General features: G+C 38.3%; 1 pseudogene; it reads right to left on the bottom strand.

Moving 5' to 3' along the window:
• Positions 1-350: 350 nt before the first annotated feature.
• LOC112912316 (large ribosomal subunit protein eL33 pseudogene) lies at positions 351-7508 on the bottom strand (annotated as a pseudogene).
• Positions 7509-7977: the final 469 nt, after the last annotated feature.

Here is a 7977-nt window from a genome sequence, read left to right as displayed (position 1 = left end):
TTATAATACTTAGAGCAACTGCTAAATTAAGATACAAAGTGATATACTCATAAACATTCTAAAGGAATCAAAATGGAACTCTCAGACATACTCAAGTAACCTGAGGAGAGCAAAAAATGAAACTCAAGGAGAAAAAGAGGGAGCAAAAAAATCCAAAAACTGAAATGGTAGACTGAAGCCATTATGTACGAATATTTACTTTAAATATAAATTATCTAGTACACAATCAAAGATAGAGATGGGCAGCACTGATGAAAGAAAAGTGACCCAAATATATTCAGTCTATAAGAAATGCATTTTTTTTATAAGAGAACAAATCTGCACCTTTATTTATTTACTTTTCAGTAAGTTTAAATCCTTGAGGGGTACAGCATCACAGGGATTCTGTGGCCAATGGCTTTTGCAGGAAGGTTGCTTCAGAATTTGGCATGAACCATGCCATTGTTTCCATGAGCACAAGTTACTTTTCCCCAGATTACTCTGGTTTTGTTTGGTTTGTCATAGGAGTTACTGTGTTGTTCTTTGCTTTGTACACATAAGCACATCGCTTGCCTAGATAGAATTCAGTTTCATCTCGAACATAAACACCTTCAATCTTAAGTAGAGCTGTGTGCTCCCTCTGGTTCCGGAGACCCTGTTTATAGCTGGCAATAATGGCCTTGGACCAAAAGCCTTCCAGACATATTCGTCACTTTAGGAGTCTTGTTCCCAGCAGGCCTCCACAAAACTCCAAGATGGAGGAAAAAGAGCAGGAAATGCATTTTAAACACAGCTACACAGATTAAAAGTAAATTGATGGAAAAATAGATCATGCTAACACTAATTATTTAAACAGGAGCAGCTTTTTCAGTATTAAAGAATGTATACTTCAAAGCCATAAAATTACTAGGCACACATGGCATGGTACATGATGGCATAAATATTTATCCAGCAAGAAGTCATAGCTATCCTAAACATGTATGTAGTCAGAAGCAAACTACTAAATATGTGAAACAAAAACCTGACAGAGCTGAAAGGAGTAATAGACAAATTCATAGTTATAGTTGGGAAATTCAACACGACTCAGGAATTCATAACAATATTTTCTCATTGGATTACAAAGCAAAATCAACTGCATGCTGAATTCCCAAGGCAGATCTATGTCGAATAATTTGCAAATGTTGAGGGATCAACACTCAAAAAGATAGATTATACCAAGTATTGCCATTTGTATTATTGTTACAAGATATTCACCACCACACCCTGAAGTGACTTTCCATAGTGGGAGTATTATACATCCCTGATGAACTCATGCATGTCCATGTGACTAAGCCTGGTCTATGGCACATATAATTCAAACAGAATGTCTTTTGTGTGTGTGTGTGGGGGGGAATATATATTTATTGTTTCAAATTTTTTTAACATGCAGTGTTTTATTAGTTTCAGGGGTACAACACAGTGATTCAAGAATTCTGTACATCACCTGGTGCTCATCATGATACGTACACTTCTTAATCCCCATTACCTATTTCACCTGTCCTCCCATCCCTTCCTTTATGGTAACCATCAGTTTATTCTCTATAATTAAAAGACTGGGGTGCCTGGGTGGCTCAGTCGGTTAAGTGTCTGACTCTTGATTTTTGGCTCAGGTCAGGATCTTACGGTTGTGAGATTTAGCCCTGCATCAGGCTCCACTCTGGGCATGGAGTCTGCTTAAGATTCTCTCCCTCTCCTTCTGTCCCTCCCTCCACACTCACACACACTCTGGATAAAAATAATAATAAGAGACTGTTTCTTGATTTGTCTCTTTCTCTCTCTCCCTCTCTTTCCCCCCCTTTATTCATTTTGTTTCCTAAGTCCCACATATAAGTGAAATCATATGGTATGTGTCTTTCTCTGATTGACTTATTTTGCTTAATATTATACTTTCGTGTGTGTGTATATATATATATACTATTTTCTTTACTCATTCATCTATCCATGAACACTTGAACTGCCTTTATAATTTGGCTATTGTAAATATTGTTGCTATAAACATAGGGGTGCATGCATCCCTTTGAATTAGTGTTTTTTTATTCTTTGGGTAAATGCTCAGTAGTGTGATTGCTGGATTGTAGGGTAGTTCTATTTTTAACTTTTTCAGGATTCTCCTTGCTGTTTTCCAGGGTGACTGCATCAGTTAGCATTCCCTACAGCGCTACAAGATGGTTTCCCTTTCTTCATATCCCTGCCAACACCTGTTTTTTCCTGTGTTGTTGATTTTACCCATTCTGACAGGTGTGAGGTGATATCTCATTGTAGTTTTGATTTGCGTCTCCCAAATGCTACATCATGGTGAGCCTCTGTTCATTTGTCTGTTGGCCATGTGTATGTCTTCTTTGGAGAAATGTCTATTCATATCTTCTGCCCATTTTTTAAAGATTAATTTTTTTTATTTATTTGAGAGAGAGAGAGCATACACACATGCATGAGCAGAGGGAGGGGAAGAGGGAGAGAATCTTCAAGCAGATTCACTGAGTGTGGAGTTCTACATGGGCTCAATTCTAGGACCCATTAGATCATGATCTGAGAGAAACCAAGAGTCAGACACTCAACTGATTGAGACACACAGGTGCCCCTGCCCATTTTAAATTGGATTATTTGTGGTTTTGTGTGTTGTTTTATAACTTCTTTATATATTTTGGATACTAACCTTTTATCAGATATCATTTGCGAATATCTTCATGTATTCTGTAAGGTTGCTTTTAGTTTTGTTGATTCCTTCACTGTGCAGAAGGTTTTAATTTTGATGAAGTTTCAATCGTTTATTTTTTCCCTTGCTTCAGGAGATATATTTAGAAAGAACTTGCTATGGCCAGTGTCAACGTGGACACTGCCTGTGTTCTTCTCTAGGATTTTGATGGTTTCAGGTCACATATTCAGGTCTTTCATCCATTTTGAGTTTATTTTTGTGCATGGTGTAAGAAAGTGGTCCGGTTTTCCTAGCACCACTTGTTGAAGAGACTGTCCTTTTTCCCATTGGATATTCTTTCTGCTCTGACGAAGATTAATTGACCATATAGTTGTGGGTTTATTTCTGGATTTTCTTGGTGGCAACATTTTTGCCAGCAGGGAGGGTAAGACAGAAAAATAGGAAAAATAGAAAGATCTCACAGGGAGCTTTTGGCAGTCATGCTGGTCAGTGTTGTATACCACTTAGTTCCACTTTTCCTTGACCAGGACTCAATCGACTAGCCACAGTTACCTGCTGCAGGACTGGGAAACTCCAGGAGGAAAAGGAAATGAGTTTGGAGAACAGCTAGTCAGTCCCTGCTATTGGCGTGACAAATATGTTCACAGGACAGAAAATACAAATTCCTCTATGCATTTTCAAAATGCCCAGCCTCACACATGGTAAATGAAATGTGTATTTGAATTACAGTAAGATACCATCTATTTTCTATCATATTGCCAAATATACAATCATTTGAAACACACTGTTTTCATGAGGGTGTTGGGAAAGGGAAATATGACTGAGTTTTTAGTGTGGGTTTAAATTGATACAGCATGTAGTTTTTGTCCTCATTATGATCACACAGAAATATCTCCAAGATACATTAAAAATAAAAATGCACGTCCTGAACACTGGTTTTAAACTATCTGTATAAAAAGGGAGTGGTTAAAATACATGTAAATGTTTATATATGTGTAATGTAACCCTGCAAAGATGGATATCTAAGGATCTGGTTGAAAAGAGTGTTTGTTATTGAGGAAGGGAACTGGATAATTCCATAATTGGGGTAAAAGGCATACTTTTAACTCACTGTTTTGAAACCTTCAAATTTTATATCATGAATGCATGTATCACATAGTCAATTATTTCCCTTTGTTAAAAGCAAGAACAGAAAATAAAAAGCAATGACACAGACTTAGGGGCCATGCAGTCTGCATTTGTGACCTTCACCATGCATGTCCAGCTGTATAATGTACAAACTGAAAATGTGGGGTTTCTCATTAAAAAATCAGGGAAAAGCTTTCCCCCCCTTTCTTCCACAGTCTCTCATTTGACCTGTTATTGTATTTTGTAATCGTAGTTTAATGTTGTGAAGTTCCTCAGAGGTATCTGGGGGCCATGCCCCAGGCCTGGCACTGCAGTCTTGAATCTTCCTACAAGCACACCTAGGCCCCACCAGAGGGCAGAATGCAGTAGCAATCACTTGGGCAGGAGGGAGAGAGGGAGTCTGGGTGAGTGCACCGGATGAATGAGCACTAGAGAACCCGTCCCAGTGAAGCCAGGAGCTGGTAGAACTGGATCATAGGAAAGTTGAGGCTCCAGGTTCCTAGCACATGCTGTACTGTCTCATGGGACATCACTTACAAGACATAAATTCAAAGAAAAAAGGTTAAGAATTTGGAGAATCAACATTAATCCACAAGCCCAGACAACTATTATCAGCATGCGCCCTGTGGGGACCAACTACACTGGTTCAGGTCCTTAAAGGTGGCCCTGTTACCATTTCTTACCTGTGTGCTGTTAGTTAACTTCTCTGGGGCTTCAGTTTCTTCTACATGAGAATGGAGCATAAAGGAAAAAAACCTCATAGGTTTCTTTTTGAGGTTTCAATGGGATTTTATATGTAAAGTGCTTAGCATAGTACCTAGCACACTGTAATAAATCATTACAAGTTAAACATTATTAAATTATTGAGATTATAATTTGTATTACATTATCAACTAACAATGAGTTAATATTATATTGGAATTTGAAATCATTAAATGCTTTATTAAAATACTTAATGAACACATGCAAACATCACAACTGATAGAAACATGAACCACAACAGGTTAAACAGGAGTATTCCTCCTACAGTTTTGGATAAAGTAATGTGACTCAGTTCATTGCAAATACAAGGTGAGGCTTTCTCTAAGTGGTAGGCCTGTAAGTTGGTGGGAAGAGTTTGTGCCTCTCTTCTGGATACTAGCTACGTTACCCCAGGCCCACACTGCCTACATAAAAAATCACCTTTTGGGGCACTGTTTTCATGCTTCCATGGAGCATCAGTGTCCATGGTTCAGGTATCTCCTATGTCACCCACCCAGAACACCATCCTCCTTGCTTCTACCTGTCCTTCTTTCCTCATGGGGTTTGCTATCTTTTCTTTTCACTTACCTAAGTACCACCATCCCTGTATTTATTCTTTTCATTGGCATTATCCCAGGGTGTGTTAGCTTTCTCCTTCCCATTTATAGGGTGACCAGCTGGGGAAGTAGCTGCAGGAGAATGTGGGGATCAACATAGGAGAAATTAGGACATGTTTGTAAGCTGAAGGATGGATCAAATATGGTGAAAGGTAGTAATTCAGTGTTAGCTTGCTCTGTATAATGAGCCAGTTCTCCACATGTTGACCTTTGAGAAAACAGAGTTGGGAGACGAAATCCAGTATGGACCCTGAGTGTTCCCTTGAGTTCGTGCTGGGTATGCCAAGAATTCAAAGTCCTAACCACTCTTTACTCAGGAAATTTCTCAGGATTGTCTTTTGAGCAAATTGAGGAATGAGGTAATACTTCCCCAAAGAGCAGAATTGCTGCTGCTCACTATAAAAGAAGTACATCTCCCAAGCTCAGGGTTCTCCTCCTGTATCACAACCCTCTGCATGTATAGCCATTCAGGTAAGTCTACTTGTATTACCCCCAGGGGATTTAGGGCACATGTAGAACCAGTACAAGCATGATGCTCTGGCTATTGCTTTTGCTGTGAATAATAAAGTCCTTTGTCTCTCATCTAGGTGTCTTCCATCTTTTGTCAGGTTTTGTCAATCTGCGGCAAATTAAGTTGTGAGCTTGCAAGTAGAATAAAGCCTCAGACCTTCCACAGTCCTTGGCACACAGACTTAAGTACATCACTCTGTTTTTGCATTAGGATAAAGGTCAACTCTGCAAATACGATTTTACAGGCTCTGCATGGCCTGGCCTTGCCTCTCTCTCCAGGCTCTTGTGCTACTTTTCCCCAAATATCTCTGCTCTTGAGTCATATGGAAAAGAAAAGTAGTGCCTGGCATCTTATACTTACAAGGAAATCTTAGTGTTGCTGATAACATGGCTTGTCACTCATGGCTAAACTGTGTTGTTCTCTCATTGGATATAAACAACTAAATCACCCAAGGAAAACTCAAGTCCTATAATAGTTTCTTTCTAGCATAATCTTCCTGAAATACATGCACCGTTCCCACATCATGCATTTTTCACTGCAATGAGTAATCAACGCACCTTTTTAAAACTGTGTATTCCTGTGCTCTTTGGCTGGAAGGTGTTGACATATATAATATCAACTATTCTTTTATTTTATCCAGCATGCTAATTTCTTTCTTGCCACAGGATTTTGCACATACTCTTCTCTCTACCTAGAGCACTGTTCTCCTAACCTCCTCAACCTTACTAATATCTCTACAATTAATTAATTACTCCCACAAATAAGTGTGAAAACAGTTACCTTGTGTCAAGCATTGTGTTAGTTACAGGGAATGCTGCGATGATCAAAAACAGACATTGTCTTATATCTCCTTTGCTTCCTGTGAATCAGATAAGATAAAAGTTCATTCAACATCACATTAATGAATATCTATCTTGCTTAATTTACAATGGGGTTATGTCTCGATAAACCCATCATAATTTGAAAATATTGTATGTGAAAAATCCATTTAATACACTAATCTACCAAACATTGTAGCTTAGCATAGCTTACCTTAAACATGCTCAGAATACTTACATTAGCCTACAGTGGGGAAAATCACCTAATACAAAGCCTGTTTTATCATAAGTATTCAATATTTCACATAATTTATTGAATACTGTACTGAAAGTTAATAACAGAATGGTTGTATGTATACAAAACAGTTTTAAGTGTGTAGGCTGTTTACTCTCATGATTGTATGGCTTACTGGAACCTGTGTCTCACTGCCATTGCCCAGCATCATGAGAGAGGATATTACCACATATCTCTAGCCCAGGAAAATATAAAAATTCAATATTCAAAGTTTCATTTCTAATGAATACGTATCACTTTTGTACCATCATAAAGTCAAAAAATCCAAAGTTGACCATCATAAGTCAGGGACCATTGTTATGGAATTCTAAAATGATTTAACTGGTTTGATGATAAGAAGCACGTTCTTGTGAGTTCAAGATAATAGGAATTTAATTTAGACTTGAGGATAGGGGACAATTGAGAAGCACTAAAGTCAAATCTGAAGAATGAATGGGACATTAATTAATGGCCGGTCAGTCCTTACCGTAGGCATGGCATGTTGGAAAGACCCTGTGATCAGAGTAATTGCAATAGGTTCAAGAAACTGAAAGGGGTTTATATGATAGGAGTGCAAGTTACAAGTAGGTGAATATTGTGAGATGGGGAGGCAAAGAAGTATAAAGCTAAGTAGTGTGGTTTGTGTAATCAGACTACCTGTATTCGGCCCTTAGCTCTATCACTTACCAAATGTGTAACAGGGGCCAATTCCTGAACCTCTTTGTGCCTTATCTTTATACTGGGGCATGATTGAAAACTTCTTTATAGGTTTTTTTTAAAGTGAGAATTCAGTGACATAAAGCCTATAAAGTACATAGGATCATAAAAACTGATTACAAGTGACATTCACTAAATGTTAGCTGTTATTATTAGGAGTGTGCTGGTCAGGCAAGGGTGGCAGTGCTGAGAGTAGGATGAGATAAGAGCTGTGCAAAATTTAAAAAGGTACTCACTTCTTGCACTTCTTGGTGCTGACTCTGTACTTAGACTACTCTGAGTTTGGGCATTCCCTGACATTTCTGCATTCTAGGTGTTTATCTTTTCTCACCTTAGTCCTGGCTTAGTGAGAGATCAGACCATGCAGACCATGTTAAAGACTGATATTTCTCTAATGAGCAAGGGAAAATTTCTGAGAGTTTTAACCAGGTGGAGTGAATGGGGCATGCATGTGACATGCTGCAACAATTGTTTTGCAAATATCATTTGGGAAAAAAGAT

This window comes from Vulpes vulpes, unplaced genomic scaffold (genome assembly GCF_048418805.1).
Source record: "Vulpes vulpes isolate BD-2025 unplaced genomic scaffold, VulVul3 u000000686, whole genome shotgun sequence".
Taxonomy (NCBI): domain Eukaryota; kingdom Metazoa; phylum Chordata; class Mammalia; order Carnivora; family Canidae; genus Vulpes; species Vulpes vulpes.
Note: the sequence above shows the minus strand (reverse complement) of the source record. Positions and strands in the feature narration are given on the sequence as shown.